This window comes from Natator depressus, chromosome 1, assembly GCF_965152275.1.
Source record: "Natator depressus isolate rNatDep1 chromosome 1, rNatDep2.hap1, whole genome shotgun sequence".
Classification (NCBI taxonomy): Eukaryota; Metazoa; Chordata; order Testudines; family Cheloniidae; genus Natator; species Natator depressus.
In genome coordinates, this window is record NC_134234.1 from 255,933,781 (window position 1) to 255,956,761 (window position 22,981).

At 45.5% G+C, this 22,981-nt stretch overlaps 1 long non-coding RNA gene across 3 annotated transcripts; it reads right to left on the minus strand.

Annotated features, from left to right (window-relative positions):
• Nucleotides 1-755: 755 nt before the first annotated feature.
• Nucleotides 756-22,253, minus strand: LOC141980275 (uncharacterized). Of its 3 annotated transcripts, XR_012637513.1 has the most exons (5): nucleotides 22,076-22,253; nucleotides 18,905-19,059; nucleotides 17,162-17,441; nucleotides 3,558-3,692; nucleotides 756-1,183 (listed from the first exon to the last, which is right to left on the minus strand). It is a non-coding gene; the product is annotated as an uncharacterized LOC141980275 (long non-coding RNA). The 3 variants fall into 3 exon arrangements; XR_012637514.1 differs by lacking the exon at nucleotides 17,162-17,441 and having other exon boundaries at nucleotides 757-1,183; XR_012637512.1 differs by lacking the exons at nucleotides 3,558-3,692; nucleotides 17,162-17,441 and having other exon boundaries at nucleotides 763-1,183.
• Nucleotides 22,254-22,981: the final 728 nt, after the last annotated feature.

Genomic DNA, 22,981 nt, shown 5'->3' on the forward strand with positions numbered 1-22,981 from the left:
ATCTGCACCTTAGCTTCCCCATAGCCACAGATAACAATTTAACACATGGGCCACTTCACCTTGAATAGTCCCTCAGAATATGTGCTAATTACTTATGCTATAAACTATCTTTTCAATCTTGTATTTAGTTGTGACATTCTGAGTACCTTTCCCAGACCTGAAGAAGCGCTCTGTGTAAGCGCAAAAGCTTGTTTCTCTCACCAACAGAAGTTGGTCCAATAAAAAATATTACCTCGCCCACCTTGTCTTTCTAATGTCCTGGAACCGACACATCTATCTCAATACTACATAAAACAGTCTCGAAACACCTGAGGAAATGTGATGGGGCCCCTGGGGTGCAACCTGGATTGTGAGACCACTAAGCCCTCTGTCCCACCAACCTCAAGTATCTGTCTCACCCTGTGATGCTTTTGGCAAGCTACAAACCTCTGGCAGGTGCAGCACTTACACCGACCTCCACGGGCAGGGACACACTCAACTGAGTTGCCTGAATGTTTTCCCCAGACACTCATGAACCAACAACAGAGAGGATCCAGCCAATTATCCCCAGCTCCCCAGCCTTGCACCCCAGAACTGTACTGTCTTGCTCTGGTCAGAAGCCTGACCAGTGTACATTCATTGCCCAGTTTGTCTCTCTCGATGTGGAGAGGACGCGCACTGGCCTTTGTAAACTGAGCTGAGATTTCCCAAACACTTCAACCAAAACACACTGTTTTAGGTAAAATATAAAACAGATTTATTAAGTACAGAAAGATAGATTTTAAGTGATTATAATTAGCAAGCATAGAGATCAAAGTTGGTTACCTAAGACACAAAAAGAAATTTGCAGTCTGAGTTCTATAAACTAAACAGAATTTGAGTCAAGTAGTGTCTCACCCTGACAGATGGTACAAACTGGTCACAGATCTTCAGTGCGTAGGCTGGAACTGCCTTCCAGCCCAGGACCACCCTCCCCTGGTTCAAAGACTTTGTCCTCTAGACATGTTTCCAGGTGTTGAGTTGTGGGAAGGGGGAGGCCAAGTCATGATGTCACTTCTCTTTATAGTTTGTTCCAGCTTGCTGGAAAGATCTTTTGCGATAATGTGGGTCAAGCAGCCTCCATTGTATGTACTCTCTCCGAGATGTTGAGGGAGTGGATTCCCTTCACTGGCCATCAGTGCGTCTGGCTGCTTCATTGTTGTACCTGAAAGGTATTCCCAACCTCACAACATATTTCAGTCACACACACATAGCAAAATGTCATCACTTCCCATACAACAACAGCACATACCATCCAACAGGATATTCATGTTCCACAGATCAAGACTTTAAAAATGATACCTCACAAGGCATACTTTGTACAAAACACATCCTAATTATGACAGTGATGAATATGGGGGTTCCAGGGTGCTGCTTTGAGTTACAGAGTACCACAGGAAATAGTTGGCAAAACGCTGAATGTGGCCTGAAGATTGTAAATATCCACGAGTTAAAACACCCCTGACAGAGTATTGCAGATTTCTCAAAAAACAACTGTTAGCCTGGAAATCCAAAGTGAAGGTCCCTGGGATGGTGTGTATAGACCCCACTCTGGCAAACAAAGGGTTAACAGGAGCCTAAGAGCCCAGTTAGCCCTCCTGGTGGTCCCTGGAGGGTGGGCCATGCCCAATTTAGCATTAGGCCCAGCTGCAGAGGAGCTGGGTCACTATGATAGAGGCAGGTGGAGTTATAAACAGGAAGGAAAGCAAGGGGAAGTGAGTATGCACTGGGAATCTCTACGTTGTTATAGATGCCTGCAGCGTCAGGGAGTTGACCTATGAATAGGGTTGCTATGTGGCTGGTTTTCAGCTAGCTTCCTTGTTAGTCGATAGCATTAACGTGCTGTTAGTTTGGTTTTTTTTTCAGTTGGGGTGCGTTAGAATGTTCTATGTTTCACATCCCTGTAATCCAGGTAAAGTAAAAAAAAAAAAAGTGATAAAATAACATCAAAATACACTTTAAAATCTGTGTGTGTGTGTGTAAAATGTTTCCCCCAAACACTTTTGCAGTAGCTGGATCCTTTTTGTTAGGTGGCCAGTGGCTGGCTTTTGTTGGTGTTTGGGTGATGGCCAATGGCTGTTCTTATTATGTCTTGGCAGTAGTAACCCTACCTCTGCATGGAGTAGAAAAATTCGCATAGAGTAAAAGAGATGGTAGTAAGGTGTTAGGAAGCTCTTTGCAATAGGCCTAGAGAAGAGGCCGACTGAGAGACCTGCTGAGTCCAGCAAGAGCTCTGAAATAGGGCCAGGGAGGAAGCGGTCCAGGGATAAAAACAAGGTGTCTGAGTAGACCATCTTAGTGTGCTTGCTAGAGGGTCCCTGGACTGGACTCTAGAATAGAAGGAGCATGTTGGTTCCCCTCAGGGAGTAGTTCTCAACCTGTGGCCTTGGGCTGCTTGTGGCCCAATCAGCACACAGCTGCAGTTCATGTGACATCAGGGCCATGCAGGTAGTATTGGATGCACCCCACATAACATATTGTAGGCCGCATATGCAGCCCAGAATGGTATATAGGTTGAGACCCACTGCCCTAGGGCCTACTGAGGAAGGTGGTGCAGAAACCCTTGATACAAGGGGTGAAGACTACTGACTCTTGAGTCACGCTGAAGGTCCAGTGTGAGGGCAGGAGACTATCATTTTGTTGGATTCCTGGTTTACCCTGGAAGGGGTGAGCCTGAATGTGACCTGGCCAGAGGCCCAGATCACCAGAATAACTTGACCACCAGCAAGCCTGACTGGCTGTCCAGTGGAGGTGACTGATGAGAAGGTCCTGCAACATCATGCCCTGCCACAAGGGAGTGCACCAACTGGTGAGAGTCTTCTACAGTTACTCTGAGCTCTTGGGGTCGGGGGGGGGGGGTTAAGTGTAAGAAACTATCATAAAATCAGATGGGAATGAGCCCAGTAACTAAATGGTCTGGCCATTCCCTAACATGCAGAGTATAGCTCAGAACACGTCTGGATTCAGACTGCATGGACCACCCTGGTGGGTAAGGGAAGAGAGCTATTTTTCAAAATCTGGAGGTCCTCTCAAAGCATGAGGCTCAAATCAGCCAGTCTGTTTATGGCCTTAATCCACCTCTGCCTTGGGAAGCTCCAAGTTTCATCCAGCATCTAGAGAAGTTCAAAGTGGTAAACCACAAGAAGGGATAGTCCTCTAACCTTGTTCCATGTGTCACGGTTTCAGGGCAACTGGACTGTATTCCCCCTCAGTGATCCACCAAGGGCACCCACTTTAGGCTTCTGGCTCCCACGCATGACCTTTCTTGGATGAAGACCCACATATTACTCCTGCTTGACCAGGGATTTTAAGGCTGCATAGTTCCCTGCTTACGCTGTGATATCCCCAGCAAGGCAGACTGCCCAAAAAGGCCAGCATCTGCGCTCTGCTTTCTCTCCAAGGGCTATGACCAGCGTATTACTAACAGTTATAAGTTACCACAAACTCCTTCTAGGAAAGCACATTTATTCTTAAGGTGAAAACATTATAGAGAAAACCTATGAAAACCATAAAGAACCTCCACACACTAAAAAGCTTACCAGACGTCACCCCAGCTCCAACCTTAGGCTCTGCAGAGTTTTGGTCTTCAAGTCCCACAACTGGGTTTTCCCTGTGGTTACAAGTGTGTATCCACCTTTGATCCAGAATTAGCTTGGGCCTTTGATCTGGGCCTTCTGCAACAAGTAATCAGCAGCCAGTGACTCAGTCCGCAGGGCATAGTTTCAAAAGGCAGGGGTTTTGCATAACTGGAGTTGAGGAATTTGCTTTAATTTATAGTCTTTTGAATGTCCTGGTCCTACATCTGTCACATCTCCCTCTACAGAGGTTACATAGGTCCTGGCTCACAATAATACATAAACTGAATACAACAAGGTCTTCCAAGGGTATTGCAGGCATTTGCCATATCTGCTGCACCATGTATATCATGTGCCTCATGGATTTCTAGGTTCTTGAGCAATTTAAAAACATAAACAGCAGAAACTGAAGTTACCATGTCAAAAACTGACCCAAAACTCCACCCTGGAAAAGGCTGAGGGCCTGATTCTTCACTGCTCTGCCTCTTGTGTAATTATCCTCCCAGTGAGCACGCTGGGGGTTTAAACGCTGCCATATCACACAAGGCAGTGAAGAATCGGAACTGGTGTGACTAAATAGTCACTGCATTATAGTCCACATATCAACAAGTCGACTCTGCTAGAACTAGACTAGAAGCAAATAGGGCCTCCCTCCCCCCACATCCCCTAGCTGTACAAATTAGCCGAGACTCAATTAGCCAATGCAGAAAGAAGGGAGCTATTTAGAAGGGAGAGTCCTGTAAATCTGCTTTCTCGGGAGGAGACCAAGGGGAAGGTGCCGTGAAGAGCAAAGTCCAGCAGGCAGGTCCCTCTTTCTCCGGCTCACTTGTAAGGAGTGGGATGGGCAGGTGAGAGCAGAGCACAAACAAGGTGGGGGCTGGTTGGCTGCATAGCCCATTGTACAAGAGCTGGGTCGCAATGGTTGTGCACAACAGGAAAACTTCAGCTTCTGGATCTCATTTCAAGAGCAGTAACCAAGAACCAGGTCCCTGACTAATGTGCCCCTTGCGCAAGTTGAGTGAGGAACAGCTTTCTAATATGACCTCCCAGGCCACCCAATCTCTAGGTTAGTGTAGTGTGCCCATAAGCCACTTCCATTGCCAGGACAGCAGGCAGAAGAGACCCCTCCTAATCATTCCAAAGCTTTACTCACAGAAGGGGAGACCTATGGGCCCCTGGTGTCTGGTAATCATTAATTTCCATGGCTACACATTTTGATACTAAAACCAATAACAAAAACATCTAAACAAATGTTCTTGTGGCGATCCAAACCACTAACACAGTGAGCAAATATTGCCATGGTTGTGGGGTGTTTAACATGAACATTCAATAAGTCTGTTACCAAAAGACACAATTCTGTGGGTCTGTATAAATGGACCACTTTGGGCAGAGCTCGTTCTTGTCTGTTCTATGTGAATGATCACTGAATGCTGCTCTAGAATGCAGTGAACTATGCAGATCAGACATATGCACAGAGGCAAAATCTCCATTTCTGAAAGGACACAGCAAGCTCTGCTGAGCACTGAGGCAGAACAACCAGTTTAGAACTGGCTCCAACTGACCCTCCCATCAGCTATAGTATTCTTTTCCAGGTCCTGCTTGGCTGCAGGTGAAATGATAAATACTTTCCTACCATTGAAGAGAAATCACTTCCAATACTTAAAATAGAAGTGCAGCTGATAAATAAAATGAGGAGCAAGCATATCAGCAGCATGAGGCTTTGGGAAAGGACATTTTTTTGAACCAGGTAGTTAAATGATTGCTTTAAAAAGCCAATTTCCATGTGTCCTGTTCACTGAGTCTGTTTCCTTACTGTTCCCATCACTAGTTCATTCAAGAGTTCTCAGTTGCCACACAGAACAGGGATTCCTGCATAATGGAAATGCCAGTTTCCAATCACTGCTACTACTAAGTATGCTGCTTACTTGTTTCTGTATTAACAGGGAAAATAAAGATACCTTATTAAGCAGCTTTGTGGTTACGGTGGCAGGCAGTCTGATTCAAGATTTCAACAGAGAGTTTCCCTTGAGCTGTTTGCACATTAGTTTGGGATTAGGATAGTCAAACTCCGGTGCCTTATATGGCTGAATTGCCCACTGGTGTGCTTCTGACCACATGTGTGAGGGTAGGTGACTGGCTGTTACTTACAAGGATACTGAAATGGAGGGAAAAACTGTACCTTTTGGTTACTCTGCTTGGAGTAAGAGCAGTGAAGAACTCCTGGAAACTGAGCTGCAGATATAAACACTCACAAACCACCCACATGTTTCCTGTCTCCTCCCCTCCTTGGTAGATTTAATCGCAGACAAGCCTGTTCACTTAGCGTGTGGCAAAATATTTTAAAGCCACAAGTTACACCACCTGTGCTCCAGGACAGCTTAAGTGCCTGTCTGAGCTGCTGACTGTTCTTTACTATGGAGGAGCTGCTCCTATAGGAGTTTTCGCAAAAAGAAAAGGAGTACCTGTGACACCTTCGAGACAAGTCCTCCTTTTCTTTTTGCGAATGCAGACTAACACGGCTACTACTCTGAAACCTATAGGAGTTTTGCCACTGTCTTCAATGGAAATGAGAACAGGCCCCACAGTTGCAAGGAGTTGGGAGTCAAAGATGTGCTAAAGATAAGTAGGAAACCACAAATTTGAATTCAGCTTTGTAAAGTTAATGAATGTCAGGGGTAAATAATCTGAAACGCATTTATTCAGTGAAAGGAAAAACCTAACAGTAGAGACCAATGGGTGGGACTTGAGTCCATGGGAATGCTGGAAAACCCTGTTCCAGCACTGTCTTGGGGAAGCTGTCTCCACATTCTGGTACTCCCGGTATTTTCACTTACCAGCAGTACATTCTGGTACTACACTTTTTTTTTTTTTTTTTTAAAAGGACTGGAGCACTGCTTAGGGGTTGGGGGTCAGCATCTTAAGAGCTTCCAGTGTAACAGAGCAGCAAGAGTAACAGCTTGTCTTGCTGTGTCCAGCACCTTCAAAGGAATAGGATATGCTGGCACGGCACTTGGAGGGACAAGTTTGGTGGCCAGTGTATTCTGGGGCATGGTAATCAAAGCTCCTGGAGCTTCCTCTTAAGAGCTTTGTGATAAGGAAGCCATTTGTAGTGCACACTGATAACTTTATTGGTCCCACTAACCTATGAACAACGTTACATATTATCATGTGCTAGTACAACTGTTCATAGTGACTAACAGCGTATATCCACCTCTGTATCCTTCCTACATACTACTCCCGTACCATCTTTTAAGTTCTCTCCGGGTATGTCTACACTGCAACTAGACACCCACGGTTGGCCCGTGCCAGCTGGCTCTGGCTAAGGGTTGGTTTAATTGCCATGTAGACACGGTTTAGGCTGCAGTTTGAGCTCTGGGACCCTCCAACCTCACAGGGTTCTAGAGCCCGGGCTGCAGCCCGAGCCTGAACATCTGCACCCCAATTAAACAGCGCCACAAACCAAGTCAGCTGGCACAGGCCAGCCGGGGGGGTTTTCATTGCTGCATAGACATCCCCTCAAAGGCCCAGTACCCTTAACATTGTTCTTTCCTAGGATTTACATTTCCCTCAATGTCCTCCATTAAAATAATTGTCAACTTAACAATACCGTCTCTTAAAAGGTTTGATCTCTTCTTCTTACCAATAACTGGTGAGATTGCTTTAAATGAGAGAGAGAGTCTAGGAGAGTGACTGAATTGCATGTACGAGGTCCTTAGGACATTCCCTACTGTTTGGCTGAGAACTTGGAGCCTCTGCTGTGTCTTCTGCCTTTTGGGCCACATATGAAATAAGAAGGAACCACAGGGGCCCATTAGGATCTAAACCGTGTTTACTAAACATCTCAACACTGCTGCTCTGTCTGGTTTCTGAAATTTAGACCACTGTGAGCCGCCCTCTAGTAGAGCTATGTAAAGGGATGCTACCCAAGCCCTTTATACTACATACGCCTCCCCCTTTAGCTTAAAAGGACATTTTATAAAAAGTTACCAAAGCATTTAGTATCCCTAGATAGCCACCAACCAAAGAAGAGACTGCTTCCAGAGCATCCATCCTAGGCTTTACACTGAATCGAGTGCATTCTGGGCCAGGACTTTAGGAACTCGTGTAAATACTCTGCTGCCTCACAGATGATGTTTGCTATTAACTATGTATGTAGCACCATATCTTTTGTTGTTGTTGTTACACAGAGATTAAAATGAAGTCTTGGTCCCTGCTCTGACGATTAACACCTTTTAAACATAGGCCATGAACCAGAAAGGCTGAACATAGGAAGGCAGTAGAACAAGGAAAGAGTTAACATGAGTTCTAGTCGCATCAAGAAAGCTCTGAGTTTGTGAGCTGCTGAGTCTCGATGCCTTGATTAAGCATTTCCCAGAAAGACAGACATTCCTAGGCCCGTGTCCAAGGACTTTCCTGTGTTTTTTGGTAGACTGTGGCGTTCACTGCACTAATATCAACCCCAAGCGTTCAGGCCTCAAATCATGAGACTCGCATACAAATCGTGGGCTTAAAAATAAACGCAATTAATTTTATAATTGCTTTCTTATTTCTGGGCCTTTGGGGAGGAGACGGGTGCACACCGGTCATGTGTTCAAGCTTTTTCTCTGCACCCATGAGGGATCAAAACTTCTATTTTTAAACAAATGAAAGCTGAGTCTCAGAATCACATGACTCCAGGCACTGGGGGTTTAAGAAAAACACCAAGCATGACAAAAGTGAGCAGCACTGTCCCTCTGGAACATTTGAACTTTGCAGCCCTGTAATTGCTATTGATGATGTTTTTTAGCACTATGTGTAAGGGGAGTCAGGTGACAGGAAAGGTGTGGGGCGGGGAGGCTGCAGATATCTATCCATTCCTCCCCCAACCCCAGTACAGTCTGTGATCACTGTGAATTTAAAAGCAGTTCCTGCAGGCCTGAGCTCCTTTTGTCCTTAAGTTATCTATGGTGTATTGGACACATGCAAGATCCTCCATCCTCTGGTGGCCAAATAAGGGGCTGAAGAGATGACGCCAGCCGCCAAGATACACAATAGCTAGCTTCCATGGAGTAACTCTGCAGCTGCTGTTTGAGGTAGAAGGAGGATTCTTTCTCTCTGCTCCAGCACATCTGCTCCCACCTGGCTACTTGGAATGTGCTTCCAAGAGTGAGGATTTGTCATCCCAATGGGAACCAAAAAAAAAGTCAGACCACCATAATGTCCCTTTGCACGCTGATCAGTAACAGCGGCCTTAATAAATGTCAGAAAAACACCCTTTTAAATACATGTCCCTGAGAGCTCTTCAAACTGGAGGAAATGCATCAAATATACCTCCTATACCTTGATTTACAGTACCTGTGAGAGACTCTGGCTACATCAAAGGAAAGAGGCTTAAAAAAAGAAGCACCTGAAAGGGAAAAGAAAATAGCTCTGCAAATTAAGAATCCCTGAGGTATTTGATGCTTCAATGGCTGGCTAAAATGCCCTTCTCCAAGGCAAACCATTCTGAGTCATTCATTTATTTAAATTAGCATTGGAATGCTTTTCAAGTTCTCTGCCAGCAGCCCTCAGTCAGCAAATACCCACAAGGAGGCCTGACAAATGTGAGACCCAATCGGATGATGATGGAACACTGTCCCCTTCACACTTCCCCTGAATATGCACTTCTTCCATGATGTCCACAAAACCAGAGTCAGTGGTACAGGACCACTTTTAATGGCACCCTCACAATATCCATGCACTTGGATTGAGTGAACACAGGATCTCGGTTTTGTGCAGTTTGCTTTCTTCACACACACACACACACACACACACGGTCTCACTAGGTATTCATATAGTCCTCATCACCATATTATCTCAGCTCCTCCTCTGCCTTTTGTTTGTTGCATTTACTTGTCATGTCTAAAATTAAGGTCCTGCAGACACTTATTACCAGGCTAAGTGTTTCTTACAATGACTAATTGCGCAGAAGACAGTTGGACCATTCATGGGGGCAAGGACGGTGCCTGGTAGTCTTCCGGCATCAGGCCCAAGTCTGGACATTCTTTGAGGCTAGGCTATGGCTTCCTGTGGGTTCTGTCAAGTGCTCTGTGTATTTAAAAAAAAACCCAAACTGCTAATTATATCCAGTGCTGCAATGGTGTCTGCCACTGAAATGCCTGTACGCAAATAAGCAAACACATGAGCGCTCAGTCACCTGCAACATGGGGGTTCATCCAGGACAGACTGAGGCAGTGCCCTGACTTTGGCAAGTCAGGACTCGCTTCCAAAACCTGTTGGAAACATGCCGTTAGCAAGAGCCAGCAATCGGCTGTCAGACAAGGCCCTGCTTACGCACTTAAAATGCCACAATCTTTTGGGTCTGGAGCGACAGACACCTGCTTCCTTAATTGTACCTCAGTGCAGCCCGACTGCCCAGAAATCAAAAGCACTTTGCCTCCGTTGTAGGTTGCACTGCAGCCCCTTTCGGTTGGCTTTGCTGTCCCAAAGGGGCCTTGGAACCAGCCACCTGGGAGTCTCGCTAGCATAGAGGAGAGGGGTTCTCAGGACGTCCAGAGCTGGAAGAATGGCTATTTGCCACACCCCTGGCAGCCCTGGTGAACAGCAGGGGACTGGCGCACCTCAGTGCTCCCTCTGGTTTTGGGTGCCAGTGCTTTGTGACCAGTTGCAGCTGAAAGGACATTAACGTAGCCTTTGGGCTACTGTAGATCAGAGCGGGGACTGGACTGATCTCCTCCCCCCGCCCCCGCTCTCCCCAGATGTCACCAAAATTCAAGCTGCCACAAAGCTGGCATACAGCCACCTTCTTGTTCTTCCCTCTTCTCCCCCGCCCCTGAGTCTATGAACTCAGTTCAGCTGCAGCTCGGAACTGGGACATTGGAGACTAAAGGCAGAAAAAAGTGTGATTACAACAAACAAGCTTGCTTCCCTGGGTAACACCTCATTATGTAACTGTTGTAAACACACCTCAATTTCGGGGCCTGTGCAGAGCGCCAAACATTCCGCTGGTACATACTGACAGCTCTCAGAACCTGTTATTCTGCTAGAAACCCTGCCTTGTTATATTGTGGGAGATGCTCCCCTTAATCCTCAGGTCAATGGCAGATAACACTTTTTTGAGTATTAACAGCTGCAGGGAAATGCACCAACATATTATGTATGGCTCATGAAAGAAAGCAACGTTTTAATTGTAGGACTAAAGAAAATACACGAACAAGGGAACAAATCCCAGCTTGACTCGGACGGTTCCAAGACCAGTTTGGAGACCATTGAGCTCCAGCTAATATCTATTCATAACATGCAAGGAGCAAAGACAAATAGGAATGGCCCTGAGCTAAAGTTACACTGTGCTGCACCCAGATGAGACACCAGCCCCCACCTCTGTGTGATTGTAGGAAAGTCCCTTCATTTCTCAGTGCCTCATCAGTAAAGCAGGGATAATAATCCTTCCTCTCACCCATCCTTTGCCTATTCAGACTATAAACTCTTTGAGGTAAGGACAGTCTCTTACTATATACAGCACCTAGCACAATGCAACCTTGAACCCAGTTGGGCCCACGAGATGTTACCATAATGCACACACACAAAATTGTTATGTATTTAATTAATTGTAGTATTTTCTTTTATACCTTTGTTCTACCTGCTTGTATATCTGCCTGTAGGTGTCTTTCTTATTGTACCTATTCATTTACGTATGTCTTTAGAAACACAAATCATTTCCCCCTTTTTCCAAATTGAATCTCTTGCCCCTTTCCTGGTTGCTTTCAGTCCCTTTTGTATTACTTCTTTATGTGTTTCCAATTTAGCATCATTTGTGAGTATCGTTAATGAGCTCTTTCTTCCCACTTCCAGATTATTAATTAACATATAAATACCATGGGACCTTGCACCAGTCCCGATGGCACCCTCTCTAGATACCGTCCCTCCCAGCTCAGCACATTACTGCTTTGTTATTCTCCTCTACTTATGGCCCTCGAGTCAGTCCCCACTACAGCTTTCTTATCCAAGCCTATACAAATGAATGATTCCAGTGAGAGTCCATGAGCTCTGTGTCCAAGGGAGAATAAGGGGCTAACAAAAGAAGGCACATTAAAAAAGCTAAATGTACAGTAGAACCTCAGTTACGAACTGACCAGTCAACCACACACCTCATTTGCAACTGGAATTTCCAATCAGGCAGCAGCAAAGACCAAAAAAGAAAAAATGCAAATACAGTACAGTGCTGTGCTAAATGTAAGCTACTAAAAAAATAAAGGGAAAGCAGCATTTTTCTTCTGCATAATAAAGTTTCAAAGCTGTATTAAGTCAATGTTCAGTTGTAAACTTTGGAAAGAACAGCCACAATGTTTTGTTCAGAATTATGAATATTTCCGAGTTACAAACAACCTCCATTCCCGGGGTGCTCGTAACTCTGAGGTTTTACTGTAGCAGTAATGGGATGAATTGTTGATTTGGATGCAGTCCCTTCAAGATTCCTGCAGTTTATAAAGTATTTGGATCTGTCAAAGATGAACAGATAACAAGCTTCAAGGTCAGCCACCCCAGTGGATGGTTGGAGTGGGGTGGAATGAAAGACAGAGAAGCCTGGTCAATGAGACTGCAAAAGTATTAAGAGGTCAGGCAAAACATCCGCACCTCCTCTGAAGGCCTGATCCAAAGCCCAGTGAAGTCAATGGGAGTTTTCCATTAACTTCAATGGCCTACATTGGACATCGCTGCACAAGCCAGCCAGCTCTTCAGCTGTTTGCATTTGCACTGCTGTGTTCTAGAGTATTTTGGATGGAAGGACAGGCTACACTTGTCTCAATCCCTCGGCTTTCAGGCTCCTGCTGTTCTGGGACCATAAGCTCTTTTGGATGCCCTCCTGGCTTCTGGTCCTCCAGGCATCCTCTCCTCTACCCAGGTGAGGAAAGACACTGGTAAATCAACTCTCTGTAGCAGACATTATTGCATGAATCCGGCAGCTCATAAGCTATTTTTTTGCTCTGTTGCATTTTATTTTTATTTTTTTTCATGGGAGAGGTCTGTGTTGGTCTCCCCCACTCACCCTCACCAGTGCCTTGCCTCAGGTGCTATGTTTCTTCCCAGTTTCCTATACATCCAAGATGTTTCATGCTTCATTTACGTCCGCTGCTAGTTGACTCCAAATCTCAGGCAGGAGAACCTTAGTTATTAAGATTGCTCATCCAATCCTGAGAACCATTCCCTGGAATGCTATCAAAGGGTTTGTCTATACGCACAACTTGCACTGGTTTAATTTAAATTGACTTAAAAACTGATTTAGCTACACCAGTGCAAACCCATGTGTGGACACTCTTATGTTTGTTGCAGGTGCAAGCATGACTGATATCAGGCTTAAATCAATTTAAGTGTGGCTGCACACAAAGGGGTACCTGTTTAGCTAAATCAGTTTAAAATCACACCTTTAGTTGAACTGGTGCCACTTTATGTGGGGACCAGGCCAAAGAATAAACAAACGAATTTAGCCCATTTCTGACACACAGTTTGGTTAAACAACGGTCTGCAAGTATCCCCAAGGAGAGAGAGGAGGCGTTTGGGATGGATCAAGGGTGCTAGAGCTAGGAGTAATGGGTTAATATTGTGGAAAGGAAATTTTGAGTTGTATATCAGGACAGCCTTCCTGTCTGGGAGATCTAGGCTGTGGAATAGGTTCTTAAAGGAAGTTGTTGGAGATACGTAAAACAAAGCATTGCAAAACATGTCGTAAGGGAACACTTTTTGTAATGGCCAGAGAGGGAGGATTACTAGATAATCTAACAAGGCTCTTCCATTGATGGCAGTCCTATGAGTGCAAGACAGGGATAGAGGGCCCCCAGCACCCTCCCTGCTTCCCATGCCATTGCAGACAATCATCTGAGATAAATCCTGACAGGCAATGTGTGCTCAGTGGTTCAGAGGAAGGCGGGAGATGCCCAAGGTCCCTGCCAATGTCCCCAATCTGGTGGTGATCATTTTAACCCTATAAGTGTATATCTTCACTGCAAGACCCGATCCCTGGTTTATCTCTACCTCACCTCCCTCCACACACAAAACCCTCTCATCTGGGGTTTGGCGGTGCTTTAAGCCTGGACTAGCTGATTCAGCTAAGGCTATAAATTAGAGCTTGGGTTCTGCTTTAACTCAGGCTTTAACTCTCCCCAATTTGCAGTGTGGCTGCAGGCTACTTAACTCAAGTGCTGCTAGTCCTCCAAAGCCTTCCCATAATTCCCCAGGACTGTATTTTCCTACCCTTATACCAACTCTCTTCTTCTGCACTAGAAGTCACCTACCAGTTTATATACATTGGCTCGACCTCTAAACCCCACAGTCCATGCAGCATGCTCCATTTCTCCACAGCGCTTGAGCAGCGAGGCAGTCCAGAAGTTCCTCATACCAGCTAGCTGGCCAGAGGCTTACACCCAGGTTCTGGTGGACCTCCAGTGTGAAATCACTAAGGTCCACAATTTGGGGAGATGTACAACCCACAATCAACCCCTTGGAGAACATCTCCAAGAGGCTGACAGAGGAGGAGACTCCGTGCAGGGAAAGAATCCAAAACCTCAAGACCACGTAGCACAATGCAAACAACTCCAACGGCCAGTTTGTCAACTCCGCATCAACCTGCCCCTATGATAAGGCATTTCCCCGAGTGCTTGGCACTGTCCTGAGCATGGAGCCTCATTAGTGCTGAATTAGCTTTTGAAACCAGATGGCTGAACTGGGGGGCTGATAGGCAGGAGGAGCCAGAAGAGACCACACAGGCAGATAAACTGGAGAGCCAGGACAGACACTTGGTGCTGTTGAAAAAATCGGATTTAATATAGCGCAGAATAATTCAGTAAAATGACATGAGCATAACCTAATTACTTTACCTTTAAGACTGTGACTGAAAGAGAGAACCAGCCAACAGCCCCTTAGTGGGAGCGGACTAGGAATATGCACACAATCCTCATTTTGACCAGGCTAGGTTGTAAATTATTTTACAACAATGTAATTTTAAAGAGGCTTAAAACCCCCTGGGAGCTTTCACCTTCCTCTACACCATGGGGCACAGGTCACTTACACATTTAAACTATTGTAAATGGTGGATCCTCTGTAACTTGAAGTTTTTGAGGACTTCAGTAACTCAGCCAGAGGTTGTGGTCTATTACAGGGTGGTTGGGTGAGGTTCTGTGGCCTGCACTGTGCTGGAGGTCACACGAGGTGATCATGATGGTCCCTGTCGACCTTAGTCTAGGCTTTTATTAAATGCTAACATCATCACCTGTGGTGCACTTTTTTTACCTTCCAATTTTCTGATAAAAAGAACTGGTGATCTCCCATGACCTTAATTTCTTCATCTTTGAGGCCTCATATCCAATGCAGAAGAAATTAATATTGTTTGCATAAGCTGTTAGTCTGGTGAGGGAGATGCCAGTTGGTTGCTGTTTTCTTCACTGTAATGAGCAGTTCCTAATGGATAAGTGCATCAGATTTTGAAATCCTAGCTCAAAGCGGGATTTGTTTCAAGACTCTTGCTCAAAAGGGCATTAAAATGGCTGAAATCCCAGAACAAAAACTGATGACCTTTTGGTGAGCATCAATAGCAAGGTCAATGGTGGAAGTCCAGCTTTGGGGTTTTAACTGACCTCAGAAGCCCCCAATGAATGAGTTATCCCAGTTCAAGATTCTAGCTCAGGGGGACCCAGGGCTTAGCCAGACACCCCTTTATGAGGGGCTGGTATTATGTTAGGTGGTGCAATAGCCATTTTACAGGGAAGGGTGGATTATTCCACTTCCCAGGTTAAGGGACCTGCATAGGCATGAGCTCTGTGCAAATAAAATATAGGGGCCAGCTCCTCGGGGGTACAAAACCTCACTTAGCACCCTTGAGGAGGGGGAGGTGTGACAGTTCTCTGTGAGTCACCTTGTTACCCCCTGCCTCCAAGATGAGGGATCCTTGCTTTTGGTACCTAGGTGTTCGCTCCCTAATACAATCAGCCTATTAGCCACTCGAGCACTCTAATCTGGGCAATGCCAGCCCTGTCTTCGCCGTGCAGTTTAACACTAGGTGCACCCCAGCCCCTGAGACCCTGTGAATTGTTCCCCTGTGCTAGTCAGCCCCTGACACTGGCAGAGTCTCTGCCACCAAAGAAGCAGTGTACCCCAATTAGCTCGCTTTACCGTAAACCACCACTCCTGTAGCAGGCACAGCACTTGCAATAAAACAAAAGAAGGTTAATTTAAAACCGGATAGAGATTCTACTAGAAACGAGAGAATGATGGAAACAAAGGGTTACAATACAAAACAAAATCATAAAATGTGAACTAGGGCCTACACATATTATTATTACCTTTCCTATCTCATGAAGTAGGTTTTCCCTTCCAAGTTCAGACTGTTGCAGAGTTGGCTGGCTTTAGAGCAACTAGGATCCAAACTTTCACAAAAAGCACCCCCTGCTCCACAAAATGTTTCCTCAGTGAATTAATCCAGATTCTTTCCCCTCTCCATTATATTGAAACAGTATTTTGTCTTTACTCATAGGCAGGGTGAGTCTCTGTCTGTTGTAATGTTCCTTATTTTTTTGATTGTTTGCAATTGTCTCTGATGGTTTTCCATTGAAAGTCTTGGGAAAGAGCAAGGCTAGGTTATGGAGCCTTGCTTGCATCACTGGCTAATCATATGGCGTGACAACTCCCTCCTACTTGAATAGGCCATCATCGAGACATATTAGCTCCTGGTGACTACTCCAAGTCCACAAAGCACACTTTCCATATAGTTACATTATTTCTTAACTATTACCCATCCATACATCTCGCAGTGATAATGAGTCTTGATAAGTTATGAGCTTTTTGTAGATATCTTACATGTTACCCATTATAGATAAATACCCCGCAATACATGTGTTTGGTGTAGTGAGTTTATCCAATCTGAGACAAGAGGTGTTTGCAAAGAACAGGGAACCCTTTACCAGGGAGTCTCTGTGTCACAGGAGGGTTAGGTGACTCTCCACTCTTGATCTTTGGAGGGAGCGTCAAAGCTGCTCTAACTTGTACCAGCAGTATTCGCTTTTGATCACTAGGGTTCAGTGTGCTTCAGTAACATTCTCAAATGTCTCCTACATGGGGGGGAATGGTGGCAGGAGAAGAGGCTATGCCATGGAAACAGTGAGGTCTACACCATCAGGCCATTCCCCATTCTATCACTTTTGCATCCTTCTGGCAGCACAAAAGGAACTGAGTGGGGCCACAGAATTGGCTCTCAGACTCCACAACTAATATAAAAAAGCAAGTTAATATTCAAAGACTTGCACCAGGCAGGGGGTCTCTCATTGATGAAGAGATGAACAATGTCTAGTGACGGTGGGGCTCCAAATGCTACAGTGCTAACAACAGGAGAGAGAGAAAGGCCCTGAAAGAATGATGCAGACCTGATGAATGCTTGCTTAAACTTCTGTCAGGAATTTGCCTTATTTAGCTATGCTGTTACTCAGTGTGTTCAAGATGAACAGGCTTGTCTACACTGGGGTGGGGGTGGATATCGATCTAAGTTATGCAACTTCAGCTAGGTGAATAACGTAGCTGAAGTTGACATACTTACATCTACTTACTGCGGTGTCTTCGCTGCGGTGTGTCACTCTCCCGTCGATTCCCCTTGTACTTCTCGTAGAGGTGGAGTATGGGAGTTGACGCTAGAGCGATCGGCAGTCAATTTATCGTGTCTATATTAGACACGATAAATTGACCCCCGCTGGATCGATCGCTGCCTGTCGATCCGGCAGGAATGTAGACAAGCCCAAAGAAAATCAACTTCTGCTCTCTGGGGAGGGGCAGATGGGGGTTGTCATGGGATAAGAGGGAAGGTCCTTTCATGGATTGGTAACTGGTTGACTAAAAAGAAACAAAGGGTAGGAATAAATGGTCAGTTTTCAGAATGGAGAGAGGTAAATAGTGGTGTCCCTCAAGGGTCTGCACTGGGATCACTCCAATTCAACATATTCATAAATGATCTGGAAAAAGGGGTAAACAGTGAGGTGGCAAAATTTGCAGATGATACAAAATTACTCAAAATAGTTAAATACCAAGCAGACTGCAAAGAACTCCAAAGTATCTCACAAAACAGAGTGACTGGGCAACAAAATGGCAGATGAAATTCAATGTGGATAGTTCTCTGAAAACATCCACTCAATGTGCAGCAGGAGTCAAAAAAGCGAACAGAATGTTGGGAATCATTAAGACAGGGATAGGTAAGACAGAAAATATCATACTGCCTCTATATAAAGCCCTGATACGCCCACAGCTTGAATACTGCATGCAGATGTGGTCACCCCATCTCAAAAAAGATATATTGGAATTGGGAAAGGTTCAGAAAGGGGCAACAAAAACTATTAGGAGTATGAAACGGCTTCCGTATGAAGTGAGATTAATAAGACTGGGACTTTTCAGTTTGGAAAAGAGACGACTAAGGGGGGATATGATTAAGACCTATAAAATCATGACTGGTGTGGAGAAAGTAAATAAGGAAGTGTTATTTACTCCTTCCCATAATATAAGAACTAGGGGGTTACCAAATTAAATGAATAGGCAGCAGATTTAAAACAAACACAAAAGGAAGTATTTTTTCACACAACACACAGTCTACCTGTGGAACTCCTTGCCAGAGGATTTTGTGAAGACCAAGACTATAAAAGGGTTAAAAAAAGAAAGGTCCATCAATGGCTATTAGCCAGGATGGGCAGGGATGGTGTCCCTAGCCTCTGTTTACTAGAAGCTGGAGATGGGTGACAAGGAATGGATCACTTGATGATTACCTGTTCTGTTCATTCCCTCTGGGGCACCTGGCATTGGCCACTGTCAGAAGGCAGGATACTGGGCTAGATGGACCTTTGGTCTGACCCAGTATGGTCATTCTTATGGCTTAAGAGACACATCTGATCTGTAGCACTCAGTCAAAATGAAAAGTCCATATCTGTGACTAAGGTCTGTAAAGCACAGGGGGAAATCTTGAGAGAAAGGATTGTGCAGTGATAAGATTACTAGCCTGAGACTTGGCTGTAATTCTGCCCTCTACTACAGACTTCCTGACTGTAGTAGGAAGAGAGCCTGAGACATAAGCCACAGAGGTCTGGTATGAGGCAGGACTTGCTCACAGAATCTGGCACGAACTGACTCCAAAGTGTGACTAGTATTACCAGGGAATTTGTTTACCCAATTTGTAGTTACTACGTAACTTAATTTTTTTACCAGTTTGTTTTTTGTGGGGATTTGCAGGGAGGGGTTAAGGGGGTTCCCTAGCTCATGGATTTCTGTCATGTTAGATTGCGTTTCCAACAGAGGACAGCTTGCTTACTTACCAGATCAGTAGTCGGGGGTCACCAGTGAAGTTAGATGTTTGGCTGCATATATATATATGTGTGTGTGTGTGTTCGTTCTCCCTGTGTGCTGTCCCAGCTCCGCGCAGACAGCCTGCACAGCAGACCTCAAGTAAACTGTCCAATGACCACAAGATCTGTTAAGGTGCAAAGGCGCCCGGTCAGGTTTATTGTCAACAAACCACGGTAATAGCACCTGGAAGACTCTACGAAGTTACTAAGACATGTATGCCAGTGACAATGGACACCGCTCAGTGAATGGTGGGATTTTCCTTTTCCCCCCTCGGCTAGACAAAGATACTCCCTCTGAGATACCTCTTTATATCCTGATATAAACAAGTTACGTACTGCCTCTGACATAGTTAGTTACTGCACCTGACATGGCTAGTTATCACCCATCACCTTGAACATGTTGATAAGAACATCTCTATTACGTACGGTCATCCTGACCTTATCTTTTAGAAGGGGTCAGTGTGTTCCTGTTATCCTTGGGGAATGTTTTGTACCATCCTTAATATTGGGATGTTCTGGTACCACTTGATGTCGGGATGTGTTTGCGTGAGTACTCTGTGCTTAGCACTTCTTAGAAATGTGTATTTCTGCAATATCAACCCTGTTTTTGCCAGATTCTATGAGCAGGTCCTGCCTTATACCAGGCCTCTGTGGCTTTTGTCTCAGGCTCTCTTCCTACTACAACCTTCAACAAGCCATGTAGATTCTCTGTGCTGTAGTGCCCCATATGTAAAACAGGGATAGTAGCACGGGGGTATTGTGGGGATAAATGTATTGCAGATTGTGAGGCACTCAGATGCTCTGGTAATGGGGACCAGAGAAGTACAATAGAGAGATAGTCTAGTGACTATGAGGGAATGATGGGAAAAGGGAGCCCATGAGGATGATTACTAGGAGCCTGGGACCACATGAATTTCTGAATAAGGTCCTGCTGAATGTGAGTTAAAGGTAACAGAATCTGGCTCAAAGTCTTTTCTCCCTTCAGGAGATTTTAAACAAACACCTGAACCACCCACCCCACCCACAGTCTTTCCGAATGCAATAGGACATATTTCTGTCTCAAATGTTGTGGCTGGCTTTAATGTCCATAAAAGTTTGTAGTCTGGAAAGTAGTCTTGTTCTGTACATTGTTGATCTTCAGCCAGTCAGAGGATAGGGTTCTGCATGCGCACATCTCCAAAACAGTTCCTGATGCTGCTGTCATGTGAGCATGAATGTCAAGGCGTCACTTCATTTATGTCCTACTGATGGGATCCATCAATTTTTCCCACCACCAATCACAGCCGTCCATCACAGAAAAGTTTGAGGTTGGATGGCTCTGAGGATTGGGGACGGGATAGAGAGCCTTACACCTGCAGGTTGTCTGTTGCAGTCTATCCCCAAGTTAATAGTAACTCATGAATGCCACCACCTGATGGGCATTCACTGGCCTATGTGAAATGAATTTGTGCTCTCTGTCCATTCCTACTGGGATTTATATTTGCATAGCTGAAATCGCCAACACGAGCAGGACTAACTGGTATCACCCTTTAGCAAAAGAGCAATCGAGGATTGAATGAAAGGACCATGAAAACTGACTCCCCTCTGCCTTCCTAGAGGAGGTGATTCCTCCAAGCCAAAGACTGAAGCTCTGAGCTCAGAGTCCATGTGTGTTGAAAGCTTGCACTCCTGCTACCCATGACGTATCAGTCCATGAAGGACCAAATCCTCCGTCAATAAAATGACATCAGTTTACCACCATTGCTTGAGGGTATCACCCAGAGATTCCAGCCACAAGACCTGTCAACCCAACACCTTTCAGCAGCACCAATTCACTTAACACGAAGCAGCATATTTCCAGATGGAGGGTTTTTAAGGCTCTTTCTTTTTTTCCCCCCTCCCCCGCTTCAAGTATTCACTCTAAGCAAAGGCTCCTTGTTTTTCAGTTCATCCACTTTGTGATTAAGTGTTTTAATATTCTGGAAGATTTGTGTCAATATGGCATTGTATTCTGCCACAGTATTACCTAAATAATATTATATTCATTTATATATAATCATAAATATTACCTAAATGCAGTTCTAATTCCTGGAGCTCACTTTCTCTCTTTCTCTTTTGTAACACTTTAAAGACACCTTTAACTAAGTTTCTTTTGTATCTGTTTACTGTAATCATCAAAGCCAGGTGGGTGAGGTTGTCACCCTTTCACTTTATATTGTCCCTTTATCTATCTGCAATCTGAGACTCTCTAGATCTTGCCTTTAAATCTCCGGCTCCTAACTGCATTTCTCTGGGAAGCATTTTGTGATGCTGGGTATGAAGGATGTTCCATAAAAAGCCTGTCTTATTTATCATCAGAACAAAACTGGCTCATGGGTCTTTTTATCTATTTAGTAACTTCCCAAGAAAACAGGAGCAGGTAGTTCACCAAATTCAGCCTTGTCTCTCCTGCTTTCTTTTTTTTTTTCCCCCCCAAACACTTTCTCTTCCCTCTGCCCCCTTAACAATAAGGAGGGTGTTTGACATTAGTGCCTTGTTTTGTTTTTCAGGTACTGTTTATCTAAAGTACTGTAAAACCATAGAGGAAGAATGTGCCCTTGTTTTCTCCAAAGTTCACTTTCACCTGACCTTTAACTATTTTTCAGTTGCAAGAGGCAAGATTCTATTCTTACATTTCTGCTTTTTTGGGTCTCCCCCTCCCAAAAAAGTCACCATGACAAGGAAGAAAAGAGATAAACACAAGATTCTCCTTTCTCTTTCCACTTTTAAGTCACAAGACTGCAAGTCAGCAAAGCAGGTTCTAAGCTTCTTGTTTACCATGGGCCAAGTCACTTAGCTTATATTTCATCTTACCCCTCTGTAAAATGGAAATAATAATACAGTATATGATAACAATAACCTCCTTACAGAGACCTAATTCATTAGGGGTCTATGAAAGGAGGATGCCTTAAAAGCAGAGAGTATTATTATACTGCATGGAAAATTGTTGGCTTGTTTGGATTCCGAATGATCTGCGTTTCATGGATTCTACTTAGGTTAACAACTCCTTGGGGGGCAAGGACTCTCTTTTCATTGTTTATCTGCACAATGCCTAGCACTGTGCAACCCTGATTCCTGCCTGGGCCTTGTAGTGCTACTGCAAAACAAGTAATACATACTCACTGCATTTAGAGTTGATGAAGCCCTACGAGGTCATTTCCTCCCCCTTCCTCGCCCCCTGTCAGCACCAGATGGTTCCCTATAGTATATTCCCGGTCCAGGCAGGTGCCCTGAGGCAGCGGCTGCCCCCATCGCCCCAACCGCTTTTCCTGGGGGTTGTGCTGGGTGTATCCCCTCGGCTTGTACCAATGGCTGCTCATTTAAGACACTCCCCAAAGCCCACCCATCAGTCTCCTCCTTCCACCCCTCCCACCTCCCCAGCTCCAAGCACAAGGCGTTCCTTTGTATTCCCTGCCATTGCAGAGGGAGAAACGGGGAGAGACACCGCAAAGCTCTCTCCCCTTGCTGGGGGTGGGCGGGCTTTGTTCAAACGCAAAACCACCCCCACAAGGAGCTGCCACTACCTGTAGTTTGAGTCTCCACCTCCCCCCCCCCGCGGCCCCCCAGCTCAAGGGCCGCGTGCGCTGGTGATGGTCGTGCCTAGGTGACTTCACGCCACCTCCGCCGCCACGATCCGGTCTTCACCCCCTTTGGGGCGGCGGCCGGGTGGGGAGGCGGGTTGGCTGGTGGTTTTGGTGCCGGAGCCGGGGAGCGGGAGCCCCGCGGGCAGGGGCGCTGCTGACACGCACACGAATGACTTGCCGCAGACCTGCCAAATGTTGCCAGCAGAGGGAAGGAGAGACGCTGCCCCCAGGCTGAGCTCTGCGGCGCACCAGGGCTCGGATCCGTCCCCGTGGCCGCAGGGCTGATTCAGGGGGCGGGGGGGGGTGCGTTATTATCATTATTTATTTATTTATTATCCATTTTATTTTCTTGGCTGGCCGCTGCTGGCTCCCTCTGCTCTCCCGTCGCCACTCAGCTTCCCCCGCCCCAACCAGCGCCGCCCCCCAGCCCCAGCCGCGCGTCCTC